An 18,950-nucleotide genomic window follows, 5' to 3' on the forward strand; every position below is an offset into this window, starting at 1 on the left:
TATATATATATATCTATATATGGAGCAGAGCAGGGGAGCTGGAAAGGTATAAGCGTTTTTCGGGAGGTCATAGGTCGCTGTCTGTGCCTTGTAAATGTTTTCATTCTCGAAGATATTTCAAGCCACTTTTTGGCAGACATTCAAAATAAAAAAAAATAAAAGGAAAAACAGACGAAAAACACGATAATGTGCATCAAATGAGCTGTGCGCACATTTCGCAGGCGTCGCATTGGCTATTGAACTATATTAGCCTTGTACGAGCCGCATTTGGGCCCGTTAAACGTGGCCAGAACTTGGGCTCAATTGTGGCCAGTTACCAGCAGCAAACCAGTCACGGGCTAAGTTTCAACTTGAGCAAAGCAGTTTATCAAAAGCTAAACTAGGCACGCACATGCAGACCCAAAGGCCACCAGGCAACAACAACAACAACAACAACAACAACAACAACAACAACAACAACAACAACAACAACAACAACAACAACAACAACAACAACAACAACAACAACAACAACAACAACAACAACAACAACAACAACAACAACAACAACAACAACAACAACAACAACAACAACAACAACAATCCTAATGAAAAAGCACACCAAATGAGCCGATGACTGTGCAGATACCCTGCATTAACAGTAACTCAACTGGACGTGCTCAATCTTGAATGCTAAAACTATTTGGGAATTTTATTGCGTATTCGCTTTTTTTATACCCTGAACCCATTAAAAATGGGTATAAGGGTATATTGTATTTGTGCAAAATCCAAATGTATGTAACAGGCAGAAGCAAGCATCTCCGACCCCATAAAGTATATGTACATATATACTCTTGATCAGCACCAATAGCCGAGTCGATCCAGCCATAACCGTCTGTCTGTCCGTCCGTCCGTCCGTCCGTCCGTATGTATGAACGCAAGGATCTCAGAACCTATAAGAGCTAGTTAATTGAAATTTTAGATGTAGATGCTCCAAGTTCCCGCGCAGATCGAGTTAGTTTCCGATAATCGATAATTTACTCCGTTTCCAAGCAATCGATAAAAATCGATATCCTGTTTTTTGGGCAATTTTGGTAAATAATAAGAGCTAAAGTCACCAAACTTGACATATAGCTTCTAAAATAGAATATATAAATGCATTTGATGTTGGAAGAAGAGGTTTCAGGGTATCCCTTAGTCGGGAGCTCCCGACTAGAACCTCTTACTTGTTTATGGTTACATTATATTTTGTTTCTATTGAAAGACAATCGGGCTCGCATCTCAGTTTTGTTTCTTGGCTTGATTATATAAACATTCGTTGTTTATGATAATAATTATAAAAAATACATCATATGAGAACTCGCTTGAGCGTTTTCTTTAACATAATGTCCGACTCGTTGGAGAAGTCGCTTTATGAAATGTGAATTGACAGATCGCAAAATTCGTACTACTTCAAATTAAAGATAGAAAATATAACACTCGCAGTATCAGAATTTCTTTTAATAGAATAAGTACAATTTTCTTGTGCTAACCAACTAAAGCTCTTTACTTGGATGAGTACGAGACGTGCGCATCTGAATGGAGAAGTGTTTACCCGAGCGAACTGCTCGAGCTCCCACATGGAACCCAAAAAGCAAGCGGGTTTCTGCTAACTGCTTGAATGCTAAAAATTATATTGAAATAAAGTTAATGTCCTTTAAGCAGCTCGGTGCATCCTTTATTCCTTTATTCTACTACGACAGCAGTTGTGAGGCCCGTCTCTCTTGCTGGAAGGCAAGGAACTTGACAAATAATAGAAAAGTACTTCCGTACATGTTTAGGTGCTCCTGCTCATACTGGGCCAACTTCTTCACGAATAGCTGGCAGAATCTTTGAATCTTGTTTGCAGTTTGTCTCTTCATCTCTGATTTGTGTTCTGCGGCATGCGCTGCCTTCTCAGACATATGCCCCAACATTGGCAGGGCATTAAACTAGTTACAAAGCACACACACACACACATACACACACACATCATTCTGGATAGTCGTGCATGTTTCATGTCCACTTAACTTGGAAAAATCCCATTGCCCAGGGTCCGGCAACCGCTGTACGCCGCCCTTTCGACGTTACACTTCAGCCTTTGTCAACGTTGCCGTACTTGCGAGTTTTTGCTGTTGTTGTTGTTGGCTGAATTACCCCTAAATTATGGTAATTTATTTTGCCCCAAAGAGCGATCCAGCAAGACGACATCCAATGTCCAATGTCCAGTGGCCACCGGCGGCACTGTTGTTATCGCAATGCCAGCCACAGTCGCTGCCCACCGCCCACCGCCCACCGCCCACCGCCCATCGCCCACTTCCAATCCCAATCCCAATCCCAATCCGGCTCCATTCGCATGTGTCTTGTATGCGATTCGGGTGGAGAGTCCAGTTATGAAGTGGTTCCGCTTCTCCTGGGAACGAGGCGTCCGATTGTCTGCCTGCCTTTGACGCCTCGTCAGCGCCTTGATTTATGTCTGGCCGCACTCGATGAATGGCCGCAAAATAGACCAAAAAAAAAATCTGCAGCGCTTGGCCCCCCGCCCACCCGGCCGCTGGCGAAGGGAGACCCAATGCCGCGGGGCCAATTAAAACACAACAAATTACGGGGCTCACGAATCAAACGCAAACTGTCCCAACGGCTCGGAGGTGGCAGACAAATGCACTTACTAACTGGGATTAACATGTTAGAGCCTCGCGGGGCTCATTAGCCACCTGCTCGCCCCGCAGTAGGCCCCTCTGACTGCCTAACGACTGACTGCACTGTGGCCCCATATAAACCGCTCTCTATCTCTGAGAGCGTGTGTGTGTGTGTGTGTGTGTGTGTGTGTGCCATCAAACAACAAATTAACAAACGCACTGAAGCCATTACCAAAGCTGCATTATGTCGCCCGCTTTGGGCCAACGCGTATGAGAGTTGGCCAAATGGGTCTTCAGCTATAAATATTATAAAATGAATGTAAGGCGCGAGAGTTGGGTTATCTTCTGCATGTCGAAGTGTTTCCTTTTCTGCACTTGCATGATATCTAGCCTTGTGTCCTTTACACAAGTTGTTCATACAAGAACCTACTTTTGGATCAATTGTTCCGATAAATGTATTGCCTGAAATAGAAAGACGGACAGACGGACATACGGCCATGGCTATATCAACTCGCCTCTTAATGCTGATCTAGAGTATATGGGATTCTTCGATGCGTTAGACATTTCATGACAAAACTAAAACAGCTTCTATAACGGGCTTAAAAATAGCAAAATAATCTGATGAAACTAGCCAAAGTTAAATTTTTATACCCTGAACCCATTAAAAATGGGTATAAGGTTATATTGTATTTGTGCAAAATCCAAATGTATGTAACACGCAGAAGGAAGCATCTCCGACCCCATAAGGTATATATATTCTTGATCAGCATCAACAGCCGAGTCGATCTAGCCATGTCCGTCTGTCTGTTTCTATGCGAACTTGTCTCTTAGTATTAAAGCTAGTCCTTCTTTCTGTTGCAGCACATATGTGAAAACCAGCTGGATCGGACCACCGTATCATATAGCTGCCATAGGAACGATCGGTCGAAAATTAAGTTGTTGTATGAAAAAACATTTTGTTTATATAGATATATCTTTTGCCCAAACTCGGCATTAACTATTTTCCCTGTGCTTCTTAGATACGAGCAAAGCACTATGAAAAGGCTGGGTCTGCAAGGGTATTAGATCTTCGGCGTGCCGAAGATAGCTGTTCAAATCATTTTTCAACAATCTGTGTATTGTCTATTGCAAATGAAGAATGATTAAGTTGAAAGGAAGAAACGAGTCGCTAGCAAATTAATTCGATTAACACATTATGTTTGGTTGAAAGCAACTTGTTTGTGGCTTGTCTTTGTTGGCGGTTAACAGAAACCCAGCATAGAAATCGGCTACAGTGGACACACGACCTCAAACCCGCACACTCATACACACACACATACACACACACACACACCCATTTGTGCAAACATACGTATATGGAATGCATTCGCTCTGCCCCTGACAAGAGTGATCCTTAACCTGCATCCAGCAACCCTTTCCGTCTAACAGTTACCGACTCTGGGTACCGGGTAACGGGTAACGGGTACCGGGTAGCAGTTACCCGCCGCTTTAGCTGCTGCTCCGCTTACGACTCATTTGCGCTTGGTGTCCATAAAGCAATTATGACCCAATTGGTTTGGCTTTGGCTTGGATGAAAATCTCATCCACTCCCCTCCTCACCGCCGACCACACTGGGCTCCACGTTTATCGTGTGCTCATCGTAGTTCGCCGCTTGTGTGTGTTTAACCTCATTTGCTTGGTATACAAGAAGTCACATGTACACTGAGGGAAAATTCAAGTCGCAGAAGGAGTGTAAGAGTTGTGCACTTTTTGTAAATTATTCTAATATTTTCTTTTATATTAAGATTCTTGATTCTTTTATGATATATGCAATATAACACTTTGAATTATTTGCCAAGTTTTCAGTCTGAATTCATTTTTGCAACTTGAATACTTTTTATGGTATTAAAGCTTCTGAGCTCGTAATATTTTTCATATAGAACTCTTCAAAAACTTCTAATTATATTCTGTTTGAAAAGTGAAAACGGGTATATTGGATACGTGCAACACTCGTCTAGCTGCCTGCCTTTACTCCAAATGTAAGCTCACATAGATATCTTCTAAGAATTAGAAGTTTTATATGACAACGCTCTGAAGTAGTTGAAGCACAAGCCAGGGCAGGGTATTCAATTTTCGGCACTCCAAAGATAGTTGTGTAGGTGTGGCTGGCATGACCCTGTATACAGAGTATTGCACGGTCGCACGCATCCGACAGTAACTTATTTATTTTAACTTTGAATTCAAATACAATAATTTGCCTCTTAGTTTAGGGAGTGTTCCCATTGGAATTTGCATTGCTTTCAGTGAACATTTACATATGCATTTGCATGTACATATCGTATAAACATGTTTGTGTGTATTAAGTTTGTTTAAGTTGAGTTTGAATGCGTGTTTGCACAAGTGCATCAAATTGTCTATGTCCATGTGTGTGTGTGTGTATGAGTGTGTGTGTGTGTTGGCCAAGCTTGTGCCCAGTTATCAAGGCAGATGATGGGCGCACACACGCCCAAATACAGACGCACGTGCACACCAAATTATCACTTTCAAATGCAATTGCAGCTGGCAATTGGCGCAGACAAAACACACTAGACAGGTAGACGGGCACAACAAATACACACTCACAGGTGGCTGCAAGAATCGCATATGCTGCAACTTTGACTCGTGCCACACATGCCTTTAACTTAGCCTCCAAAACATGTCTTTGCAGCGCTCTCATGCGTGCTCGCTCTCTCTCTCTCTCTCTCTCCCACTCTCACACTCGCTGCTTGGGGGTCTGCTTAATTTTGGCACGTCTCGCCGTGCGCCATTTTGTTTACAGCATTTGGCATTTGCCATTTGCACTGCATACTTTTTGTGCGTTCATTTAATTGCAACGGCAACGACGCAGGCAAATGAATGAATGGGGGCCACAGATGAAGAAGAAGAGGCGCAAGAATAGGGCGAGGAAGCGACAGACACCAAATATTGAGAGTAAGCTTGCGCTCTCTCCCTCTCTCGCTCAGTTGGACGGCCTGCTGCTGTTAGCTTGAAAGATGTATGAATGCAAATTTCAAACCAAATTTTGTTGCTCTTTGCTTGTCTGTCTGTCTCTTTCGCTCTGCTTCTTTTGTCTGCGTGTGTGTGCGTGTGTGCGTGTGCATTTCAATTTGTTTGCCTTTGCTGTTGCCCCATCATTATCATCATTTCACTTTTGCACAAATTGAATTTGGCGCTACATTTTCGCTTTTTTGAACTGCGACTTGCCTTTAAATAAGTTCTTAATCAGCGTCAGGCTGTCAGCAGCAGCAGCAGTTGCAGCAGCAGCAGCGATTGCTGCTTCACAAAGCGATTTCCCGCTGCGCGCCTGGCCTATAAAGACCACAAGCTATTCGTATGTGGAACCCCTGGCTAAATGGAGCACGCGTTTCAATTATAAATGCATTTCCATTGTGCATTATGCAATTGCCAGCTGGCCAACTGAGTTAACTGCCGTGCTACTGAAAAAGTGCATCCCAATGCGGTGTCCAAAAGAGAGCTTGCATTTTATTGTGCTTCCTCCTCTTATGGCACACTGAAAAAAAATGTTTGCTATAAATGACAAAAATTAATTTGAATAAATATAAGTAAAATTGAGATATTTATTACAATATTAGATATACGCAATGGAAGCAATTCTTTCTGCGCAATACCCTTTCCAAATCATGGCCTCTATGTATACCCTACTTGTCATGTTGTACTCACAATCGCAGCCAGATTCTTGGCAAATGAAACTTAAGAAAAACTAGCAAAAGGAATGCTTAGTTATTGGTTCGATGACTTCAAGACCTAATTTCCCAGAAAACAAAAAAATTATACAGTTTGTCAAGCATTCCAACAAAACTAAATATTAATGTTAATACTCGTTCAGTTTGCATTCAAACAGGGTTGCCGTTCAATTCGATTAATCTACATTCAAAATGGCAGTTACTCTAGATCTTACACTGTGAATGATATACATATATTTTAACATTTTGCTGACGAGTTGATATACGACTTAAAGAAAGTATTAGGAAAATCGGAAGAGGAACCTAATCTAATCTAAAATGATGAATTCCTTTAGAAAGAATTGATTTCTGATCTAACTTTTGTTTTCGATATGTTCAGATGTGGGTATATTCATATATATGTATATGTATATTCGAACGCCAGCTTATTTCCCTCTACATCTTCCTCTCTCTCTCTCTCTCTCTCTCTCTCTCTCTCTCTCTCTCTCTCTAGTTCTCTCCCAGTTTTCTCTTTCCTTTGGCCAACTAATTCTAATGCCAATTGTTTTGCGGCTCACTTTCCATTCCTGCGTAGCCTACTTTCAGGCTGTTGTTTGTTGCTGCTGCTTTTGCATGTTGCAAGTTGCATTCGCTTTGCGTTTTTAATGAGCGCAGCCTTTTTTTTTAAATTTTTTTCGCCATTGTTTACTGCTTGGCCTTGTGCCTATTGAGACCCTCGCACACTGGTTCGCATACCGACAAAACATGGTGAATTGGGAGGCTGAAATAGTGAAGATGGTAGGGAAGAACAAAATACAAAAAACCAATTACATCTGAGCAAAAAGAATTTATTAAATATAAATATTTAAAAAATATATATATAAATAACCACTGGCAAATTCTGATTAGCTTAGTCCGCAAAAAATATCGAATGAATTCGGCAGCATTTTTACCCTTCGCTTAATTAAATAATTTCGTACAGTACCGTGACCAGTGTTGTATAGCGCATTTCAGTTCCCTCTGCTCGTGTGCTCATTAGCAGGTCAAGCCCCGAGGCGTTTATTTTCGTTGCAAGCTCCCCTGGCAGACTGTCGCCCCTTTGCCCTGCCCCGGCTCTGCGCCCTTTTGCAGCCCATTCGCGCTTTAAAATTCACCAGTCATCTTTTTGGGCAAATCTGTTGGCAACCCCGGCACAGGACGTTGACAAAAGCAAAAGTGTCGAGCTGGCGAGTGCGGGAGCTTCGTCTTCTACATCTTGCCATATACATTTCCATGGTCATGTCCGTGTGCGCGCACCTCCCTCCCAGCCCCCAGCACCCAGCCCCATTCTCACCCTCATCTTTGGCACGCTTCAGTGGCTCCTTTTGCGCCTGGGCCATTGTGTGCGTGTGTGTCGCTGATAGCGCAAAACTGCCAGATGATTATCGTCGGCCCAAACGTTTTTTGTCAACTTTATAAACGTGCTTGCAGCACGCAGCATGCAGCATGAGGCACGAGTCACGTTCGCACATACTGAATGCCTAACCCTTGCCTGGGCCTGCTCAGCTGGTTGGTCATTGTGTACACCCGAGTGTGTGTGTGTGTGTGTGTGCACTTTGGCTCGTTTTGTTTGACTTGTGCTTTTCTTAACAGCTGCCCCATGCCCCGCGGGGTCTGTTGCCTCGGCCGCTGTTAATTGGCTGCCACAATTTGACTTTTTGCGCCTATCAGCACACAAAATCAAATGCAAAGGCAAGAGCAACGGCAAAGGCAAAGGCAAAGAAAGCGGCAGACGGCTCTTCCTCTCTTTTGGTGAACATCATCATTGCCACACCCACTGAACGCCCCATTCAGTGGTGCGTGACTATCGGGCTGTGCCACAGTTTTGCATACGAAATTGAAAATTTTTACTTATTGTTTGTCTAGCCACGGCCAGCATTGACAGACAGTCCTCTGCACACACTTTCCGCACCTCTGCACCACCTCAACCAAATTTTCAAGTTTTCCTTCACTTTTTTTCATTTTCTATGAGAGGCTGCGGCAGGGCATACACAATCTTCAAGTTGAACCCTCTTGATTGCCGCCATCGAAATTGCCCTCCGCCCAGTGGGAGTTGAGCCTTGGCTTTAGTTTTAGCTCCAGCTGCAGCTCCATTGGCAGCAACCATATGTTGCAGCTGCTGGAATGGGCTCTCCGGGCGGCAACTGCATCCGTGTGCGCCACTTTAACGCTTTTATGCACTCATTCAACGTTCATTCTTCCCGTGAGAGCCCCGGCAAAAGCGACAACTAATATAATTTCCGTTCGTACGTCGCATTCAGCGACAAATCCCGCTCTGGGTCGAGCGGCTGCTTCTGCAGTTTAGTGTAATTTTAATAAATTTTAGAGCCGTCAAAGTTAACAAACACACACTCACACACACACACACACACACACATGAAACACTAAAAAACAAATGGCCAAAAAGAAGAAGCACTTCATTTTTATTTTTTCGGTTTAGTTTAATTTTTCGCTTTTCCGCACTTTTCTCAAATCGCAGAGGGCGCTCATAAATGTGTGTGTCTGTGTGTGCTGGTGTGTGTATGGCTGTGTGTATGGGTGTGTGTGTTGGTGGCATTATAAACTTATCATAACATAACGCTAGCCGCCGTTCAAGCCGCAAACTATGAAGTGTCGCGCAGTGGGGCTGGGGTAGGAAAAATAAGAAGGAAAATAACAAAAAAAAATATATTAAAAATATCCTGTTTATCCTCTATGAGAGCCTGCATGTCCATTTTTATAGAGACTATACAGAGACACCTAAGCGGATGGATAGAGATGTAGAGAATGGTTGCATAGTCTAGGCTGTTTTTGCGGATCAAGAGTATATAATCCTAAGGTTTTATCAAATCCCTTTTAGTTATACAATATTTCATGTTTCCACTTTAAAATTGTCAACTCAATTCGCGGTCTATTAGATTGCATTAGCATATTCTTGTTTAGATATATTGTGACTTGCTGACTATTTTTCAATTTTCTTTAAAATTCATATTGATTTTCAATGTGCAAATTAATGAACTATGTGTTAAATGGTGAGCTTCTAGTTCTTACTGTAGTCGGGGATGTTAGCTTAGCCGATTTCAGAAGCTCGGCTCAAGGCTCGAACGAATGCCTCGGCCAAAAGTAAACAAGGATTTTGTTTTGATCTCAATCTAAACTAAACCATATTTTTATTTTGTGAGGAATATGGTCCGCTACAGATGAAATAACTGTTCGATTAGGGCTCGGTTGGACTTGGAGCTAGGTTGTTCTTAAACCAACTCATTCGGCTTCACGTTTAGTTTTGAGTAAGCAAAAATTGAAACTCTGGGCACAAATATAAATGAATTTTAAATAAATAAATATTAAATATTAAATAACTAAAATAACAATTAATAAAAAGCTTGTCAAAATGTTTAATTTAATTTTGAAAAAACAGGAAAAAGCTTATAATAGATTTCGCTACGCAAAAACATAAAATTTTGTTGAACTAATACTCATATTGTCCCATTGTGTGTTGCAATATTTAATCAGCAGCAAACGATGCAGGTGTGCAATATGTGTGTGTGTGTGTGTGTGTGGGTGTGTGTGGCTGTGTGCAGTGTGTGTGTAACCGTAAAACTTAATAAAAGTCAGAAAGTCAAAAGGTTGCACTCGATGCAAGCATACCCTGGACGGTTTAATTGTTCTGCAGACTAAGTCACAATTCATTTGTTTCATGGATTATCCTGTATGCGTATGAATTATTCTACCATTTGGTATTTGCCTTCGTTACTGCGTTCGCTAGGAATTTGCAATGCATCATATACAAAATACCCCATTTGCGGCTAGGTGACAGGGTGTGCCAAGTGACGCAGCATGCATGTGTGCACACATCAACTTACCAACACTGGCGACCGGCGACTGCATAAAGTGGTTGACGGCAAACGAAACGGAACGAAACGGAATGAAACGAATGGCAGGTAACAATATCGGGAGACACGACGAGACGGCGGGGCGAAAGCAGCAGCGTTGACATTTTCTCAACTTAATTAATTTTCAGCTACCCCAACTAATATAAGCGCGCTGTACTGTACACACACACACACACACACACACACACACACATACACTTGAGGGGCTGCTGCCATTTTGTTTAGATTTTGCTTTACACTTGGCGCTTGATTAAATTTGAAAGTCAGCGCCGCCGCCGGCGTCTCTGTGCTTCAGCCGCTTTGGTTGCAAGTGGCAGCATAAATATTTCAATTTCAATTAAAATTAAAATTCGGAATGCCTCTTTGTTGTCGAGTGTTTGCCAGGCACAACACTACACATCACAGCACAGCAAAGCGCAAAATCATACAAAATTCAAGTCAGACACGTTAGAAAGCAGTGTGTGTGTGTGTGTACACACATATATATATATATATACCCATGTACATATATCGCACAAGATTCTCCAATTGGTTTTAACGTGACATTCAGCCCTAATACCCATCCAATTTCGCACTGATAGATGCCTAAAACTTGAGAGCAGCGACTGCTCTCTCAGCTATGGACACACATAAATGGAGGAGACAAATAGGCGCAGCATCTAAAACTCTAGGGAACCATTCCAGTAGTTGATATGTACCTAATATATGAGTTGTGCTTATAAAGAGTAAAGTTTGTTGTATTAATCGGCATTGTTTCAGATATTTTTGTTTCTCAACAATGTTGACATTACTTTTCCACCCATTTCCCGCACGTGAGAATGTTAATAAGCGCAACGCAGATATTTATATTTGATCGGACGCAGATCAAAAAGTGTTATCAAAGTTGTTCCATGAATTTATTCATTTAAAATTATATATATTTCTAAATTCCTGAACCTCTCTAACATAAAGATTGAAAAAATGCGACTCGATAAATACAAATGCCAAATTTTGCGTATCTTCTTCTTAATGAATACGTATCATATTGGTTGATTAATTTCATTATTGAGTTTACGATCAGAATAGTACTCCAAGTAAAAACACTCAATGTTTTATTTGCTTAAGTTAATAGTTAAATTTGCTTAGTTGTTGTTTTTGTTCTTTAAATTTTGTTGAGGGCCTCGGTTGATTTATTCGCGTTTTTCGATCAACTTGAACAAAAGTTGAAGCCGCACTTCACCGGTTGCGCTTCAACGGCTCGGAATGAGTGGATAAACTATGAATGGGTGCGTGGGCGTGGCTTTGGGGCGGATTGGCTTCGGATTCAATGGATGGTTTTGCTTATCCAGTTGCTTGTTTTACTCATAACCGACACACACACACACACACACGCACACACACGCTCGAACACACACATACAAAAAGGAAAAAATTGCCGCTAGTTTTTGTTATTATTGGCCGTAGATATTAGCTAGTGCGAGGGTCGCATACAAAAGTTGTTGGAAATAGATATTTGTGTATTTTCAATGAGTGATATATTATTAAATATATTATACAGACAATGTATATAAAACTGCTTGTGCTAAGTTATTGGTGATCAATGCGCAGCCCAAGCCGAAAGAGCTAGGAAGCTTTACTTTCGCGTTATAGGTGCACGGAATATTATGTAATTCCACCCGCAACTGTGGAAAATCAGTGGAATATAGCTTGAGGCGTTTTTTGTTACCATACGAATGGATTAAAGCCATTTGTCTTTGTTAAAATTCATTTGAAATGTTTTTCACACTTTTCGGACTATCCGCCAGCCTCAGTGGATATTGAGAAGCCAACTAAAGAGCGTAAATTTGAAGAAAGCAAACTTCTTCTGGTTAAAGTCGGTTAATAGCCGCTTTTACTACAGATATTATTTAACTGATATCATCGAAGGAACCTCAATAGTTTGAAAATAGTAGAAAAAGAATTTAAATGTTGAACAAGTTTATTTATCACAGAAATCAAGTTCCCGACTACAGTGGTAACAGGAGCTGCTGCTCCTTCTTAAACGAGTAAAATTTTGATCGTAGACTAAGATATGAACAAATAGAAAACATTAAATGAACGCCTTTGGTGGCCAAGAACTGCTTGGCTAACCCTAGTCTAGCGGATGCGTATGCTCCGGCCTGGCCACACTAAATGCCTGCTCGCGGCGGCTGCTGCTGCTGGATTCAAGTCATAAAGTTCGTTTTGGCGAATTTTCTTCTTATAAGTATAATAAAGTTTGCCTCAGTGCGAAACGAATTTTCTTTTTAGCGCTTGAAGCAACAAAACGATGATAACTCACCGACTGGCGGGGTGAGGGGGCGGTGTGGAAAGCAGTAAGTAGGGGTTGTCTGGCTGGCAGTGCAACTCTTGTTTCGTAATCATTTCAATGCTTAGTCAAAGCAGCAGACAAGCGGAAGTTATTATTTGCTATGCAACTAACTAAAAGGCGGAATTTACAAAGTGCGCCCAGACGAAATTAGTTATAGAGAGCGACAACAAAACGCAGAGCAACAGAGACAGAGTGAGAAAGTGTGCGAAAGAGACGGAGAGCAAGAGTCGCAGAAAAAACAAAATTGAAAAAGCGAAAACCATTTTTCTGCCGGACAGCAAGCAAAGTTTAAATTACAGTCAAGGCGAGAGTTTTGAACCAAGCCTAGCAAAATGCAATGGCCGACTAATTGATGAGCTGCCGTCCGTTTCCCAGACGCCGGGCAGGGCTTAGCCGGCATTACGCATACGCCGCGTTGGCAGTTGCTTTTTTTAAATGTGAAAGTAGAGAGAACGGCTATCTGCGGCAGGCTGAACATTAAATAACCTTTCAGATATATGCCTCATGAAGCCCTTAATTGCTAAGGTTGCTGCAGACCAAAACTCATTTTCAGCTCGTTCTTCCTATGGAGCAATAGTGATCCGATCTGGACGCCTCTGACATATGGTATATGCTGCAGCAACAGAAGTACCTATGCGATATTTCCTGACGATAGCTTTTGGAGCGAGCGCTAAGCTTGCATAGAAAGAGGCGGAATGCCAGACATGGTGATATCGACTCGACTCGGAAATCGTTATTGGGCTCGGATAGTAAAATATCCTCTAGAGGCATATAAAATGGCACACACACACACACATCCCGATTGGCTGCTTTGGCCATGCAGTTATTTCGCAGCGCTGCGTTACGCATTCGACGCATTGACAAGCGCCTAGAAATTCTTAAGATGCCGCACGCGCCTAATAGAAAATCCATAAATTGCCCGTGTTAGGCAACGGCGGCGTCAGCACTCGAGCAGACAATGAACCCGCAATGAGGCAAAGTGCTTCGTACTGCCCGACACCGACATCGACAACACCCTCACCCTCACCGCAGCCGTGTCCACGTCCTTCTGCTGAGCCGCGTCGTCATATCGAAAATCAAACAACTATTGAACTTTGCTGTTGGGCTCCTTGCCTCAGCCCGCTGGCAGCTAACAAGTTGCCATTGCCGTGGCGGTTGTTGCATGTCGCTCTTGCTGTTGCTGTTGCTGTTGCATATTGCTGCTGTTGTAATCCACTTAAAGTCTTTGCCAGGGTGCATCCGTATCGGCATTCTGGCTGCTTTGTATCCAGTGGCAGCAGCTGCCAAGCGATTTGCATAATGTCATATAGAAAAGTACAGAGAAAGCGAGAGCGAGAGAGAGAGAGAGAGCGAAAAAGGGGAGAGAGCGAGAGCTAGAGAGAAAGCAGGCATAGCTCAAATACAGTTTAGCTATGCTCAACTGAAAACTGTGAACAATGAACGAGGGATCTGTGCTCTGTGCTCTATGCTGTCCCTCTTTAGCTTTGACTACGGCCCTGCATTTGACTGCAGGGTCTCGAGTCGGGTTAGCTTCCTATGGAGCAGCACTTTTTCAGCCCCGCAGCTTATTTATAAATATTTTATGGCATTTTATTTACTAATAGAGTCTTTACGAAGTTAAACGAGAGTTCGACATATATGTATTTATATATATTCTATGCGTCCCTTCGTGTCCCTTGACCACAAGCAGGCTTGCTTAAGCTTTTGGCATAAATCATGCAAAATTGTTTTGGCATTTGGTAGCAAAAACCCCAATTAAAGTGCTAGCCAGCCATAAATTCATAAATATTATTTAAGCCGCGTCAAATTTAATGTCAGCCAACAAAATGAACAGCATTCGAAAACTGCAACAGGGTTCCTTGGGGAAAACTGCCAACTGGTAACTGGTAACTGGTAACTGGTAACTGGTAACTGGTAACTGGTAACTGGTAACTGGTTACTGGTTATTGCCCGCACTTACCACAGAGACAGTGCACAAAAATGTGTGCACACTGCCTCTCACCCTCTCTCTCTCTCCCTCCCTCCCTCTCTCACACAACTAGAACAACACACAACAAGTGTCAATACGTTTTAATACCCTGACCCTTTAGGCTTTGTGACATTGCGTTTTCCAACTATTTTGAATATGCTTAACTGCACCCACAAAAGAAAGTGAAAAAGGAAACCTTAGGAGTTTTGCCTGATTTGTTATTATATTTTCCAATATTTTCATGATCTGATCCAGGGCTTGAGTTTGATTGCAGTTGGAGATTGATTGATTTTAAGAACTATAAATTTGACTCAAAGGATCCATTTAACACTATTTTCGTGTTTCCGACATATGACATCGCACAGAGTACATATTTATAACGCAGGCTGAGCGAAATATTTCTGCGATCAATCAGCATCAATCCCCAATCAATTGAAGAGTATTCAGCACAAATGCCATAATATCCAGTGCGTTTAGAGTTTCTATTGTTCCGAAACGAAACCGAAATCATATTGTTTAAAAGAGGGAAAGGGCATTAGAGGTGCGCCTGCTCTCATTCCGTATTAATTCCGTTGCATGCAACAGCCAACATTTTGCGGCTGCTGGCCAAATAAATGTGTTTATTAGAGCGACACGCGCACAACAAATATGAAAATGTATAATTTATTTACAATATTCCATTTTGCAGCCAGTCAGCGCTAAACTCAAGCGGGCTTTGTTGCGGTTGCATGTGGAATGAATAGCTTGACAGGCAATCGCAGCGAATGAAAAGTCGCGAGTAACACAGCTATAACAGGTTGAGAATTATAATGCAAAACATGCTCTCAACATTCGAGCATTGTAATTGTGAAGTGAGGAAGTCATATGTGGACATATTACTTGCTCAGGGAATCAAAAGCATCAAATAATGAATGCCGAACCTATTTTCATTTGGCTTAATTAGAAACGAGAAAGGAAGCTTCAACAATATATTAAGCATTTCGGAAGCCAATTAATATTCCTCTATTTTTCAAGCTCTACTTCGGCCTTGTGACAGCTTATGCAATTTCTCAACGATCGTTTTGTTGGCAGTGTTGAACAGCTGGCGCTGCTTGATGAGCCGCCATTAGATTAGCCCAAGATGCTCGGGTATCCAATGTCTCGAACAATAACTGGCAAGTGTCCAACACTTTCCATCAGCAGCTTGTCATAATCAAGAATATGCCTGGCAACATTTTTCATGCGTTTTTCAATTTAGCAGCAGCTCAGCCCCAGCGCCAACTACAACTTAATTAAGGAGATCCATCATTGTGCCGCAAAAGGCTTAGCTGCTGCTGGGGTGGCTACAGAAGCTGGCAGGGGACAGGGAACAGGGGACGGGGGACAGGTGCCATGTCCATATCCTGGACGCACATGCTGGCGCTCCCACGCATAAAGCTCGAGGCCATTGTTGCCGCTTCATCTGCCAAGTGGGCGACAATTCATCATTCAATTGTTTAGCCCCGCCCCGTGTCTGGCCCCCCCTGCCTGCTTGGCCCTGCCGTGCGCCTGTGCATCTGTCCCTTTGTATGCTGTTCCGTCGTTTCCTAGTGCGACTTAGGAGCTTTCCGCTGCGGATTTGGGCTCTAAATCAGATGATTTAAGGCGGCATTTGCATGTGCCCCGCTCCATACATCGAACTAAACGCCATTTGTCAATTTATTTACTAAGTGAAGAAAACCCAAATATTTCATTACGAAGAAGTATTTTTAGTACATTTTTGTAAGAAATTGGCAAATATACGATAATTGAAAATAATCATATTTTGAATAATAAGAAAGAGTGCGCTATTAGGGAAGATACCAAGATCCCAGCGCCGAGCTGCCGTTACAAATATCAAAACTTCCTTCTATACACACACAAGCTATGGGATAGAGTGGGGATTTCTAGTTCAATTTGCTGAATAAGTTCACTCGTTCATTTTGAATTCTGAATTCTGAATTCTGCTCAGCTATTCAGTAGGTCATGTACCATTCGCTTAGTTATGCAGCCGCTATCTATTATGTTTATTAACAACTGAACATCTCAAAAGAATGTATCGTTCAGGAACGGCAGAGCTGCTGAGTTGCATACAACGTTCATGACCGACTGAACGAGTACAGAATACATCGTTCATGACCGACTGAATAGCTGAACGAGTGAACCAAATGAGCGATTTAGTTCACTAATCACTGAATAAGTTCAGTAGTTCATTTTAATGACCCGTTCAATCGAACTAGGTCTGAACTAAACACACTAGACACAACTCTACTATGGGAATTGCCCTCGGTGTTTATTGTCCGATCATTTTGCAATTTCAGATCAGGGCATATGACATACAAAAGTGTGCCCATATAGACTATACCTTTACAAATGTGTATTTGAATATAGGAAGAAAACGGGTAGGGTATCCAAAAAAGTTAAGTAACTGACTTTATGCGTACTCTAAGGTATTCTACATCCAATATAAGCCGCTATTAGCTCCAGGGTATATCGATTGGTCAGACACGAAACAGGATATCGCTGATTAGCTATAACTTCTGCCTTCTGCCTGTTGCAGAAAAATACTATATCCAGATGCTGACAACATGCAATAAGTATTTTTCTTCTTTAATTCGTCTGATAATTGGCTAGTAACAATTCGTAACTAGGGAAGCATTGCTTGAATTTGATTGGTCCGCTTCGCTTAGTAAGCAGCATCGAGAAGGCTTAGAGCAACGCTTTTGTGGAGCGCTGTCATTAAATTCAGCTTTTAATAATATTGAGTGAGTTTCTATTCAAGTTTGAATTATTTGCTCGATTGTGAAGCCATTTTTCCGTTTATTTCATTTGATTTTGTCTGATTGAAATGTCGTATACGAGCAGCTGGCAAATGAAGTATTTTAATTGATTGATTTTGAATTATTGTGTAGTTTAATTAGGTTGAGAATTTCTCTTGTGTGCCCCATAAAATGCGAACTTTGAGGCGAGTTTAGTTCATTTCAATTAGTGTGGAAACTAACTGCACTTTCAATTATGGGTCTTCTTTTGCCAGCTGCTGATTTTGCTCTTTGTTTTGGGCCTTGGGGGCTGCCTTTTGTCACACACATACGCCCACACACACACACACACACACATACGCCCACACACACACACACACACACACACACACACACACACACACACACACACACAGAGATAGAGCCCACCCCAACCTATTGCACATCTGCTGCCCTGCACATTCAAGTTTTTAATTAACTGCCTTACAAAGATTTTCGGGAATTTGTCCGGGGGTTTTTCTTCTTTTTGCTTCTTTTATTTTTTTTTTTGTTGGGGTAGTCAACTAAATTGTGTGCCTTGGGGCGCCTTGCCACGAATTGAAATTCTCTTGTTTGCTGTCTGGAATTTAATATGCCAGAATTGCAGGGTCATATCCGGGGCATGCCCGACCAGGCCCGACCCCGACCCCTACCCCGACCACGACTCGAACTGCCCTCGCGACATTCGCTAATTAAACTTTTTTTTGTTAAACGCTTTAAACATATGGCGCTTGCCAATACCCTACAAAAAGGCGCCGACCCGCTACCGGCCCCGCCCCCAACCCCGCCCCCGCCGCGACTCCGCCGGTAATGACAAATGGTTGTCAGTTTGTGAGCTGCCGCCAGCATTGCAGCTGCTGCGCCAGTTGCCATTTCACAATTGGACGAGGCGCCCGAGCCCGACCCTCCGAAAAAGGGGGGAAAAAAAACTAGAAAATTAAATCGAGTAGCGTCAGGAAAAACTAAAGCCAAACTTTATTTTTTGCCCACCTATATAGAGCATTGCAAAAAGTCATGTTGGCGCACGGCGTGGATTGTTGAGAGTGAGGGGGGCAGGGGTGGTTAGAGGGGGGCACTTGGTGGAAAGTAATAAATGAAGTTGGCAGCTGTGTGAGGGATTTGAGCGCAATGGGGAGGTGGGGCGGGCTCGTTGTGCAATTAACTGTAAAAATGCTGTCACAATATTTAAAACTTTTAATTGTTTGTTCAATTGCAACGGCAACTGCAACAATGTGGCGCCACTTGGCGTTGTGCAACACTTACGCTTTAAGCAACAAACTTAAAGGGCAAGCGCTTTGCCCGATGCCCAGCGCCTGTACGCATCCATATCCGCATCCGCATCCGCATCCGCATCCGCATTCGTATGCACATTCTCACATTCTCGTTCGCATTCGCACTCGTATTCGCATTCGCATTCGTGTTCTCTTTGTCATCAACAGCCGCAGTTGTCGTTTCATGTTGTTTCGTTTCTACTCGTTTCGTCGCTCGCTCGTCTCGTCTCGTCTCGTCTCGTCTCCTAACGGTTCGCGTTTCGATTTCGTTTCGTTGTTGTTTTTTTGCAAAAATAATTTAACATGAATATATCGCATTTCATGGAGTCATACATCAC

The 18,950-nt window shown here is 42.4% G+C and overlaps 1 protein-coding gene across 2 annotated transcripts in view; it reads left to right on the plus strand.

Annotated features, from left to right (window-relative positions):
• Positions 1–18,950, plus strand: part of LOC115765247 (glycine-rich protein DOT1) — a 99,475-nt gene that overhangs the window by 70,359 nt on the left and 10,166 nt on the right. The window lies entirely within an intron of this gene.

This window comes from Drosophila novamexicana, unplaced genomic scaffold (assembly GCF_003285875.2).
Source record: "Drosophila novamexicana strain 15010-1031.04,08,12 unplaced genomic scaffold, DnovRS2.1 tig00000960-arrow-arrow-pilon, whole genome shotgun sequence".
Lineage (NCBI taxonomy): Eukaryota > Metazoa > Arthropoda > Insecta > Diptera > Drosophilidae > Drosophila > Drosophila novamexicana.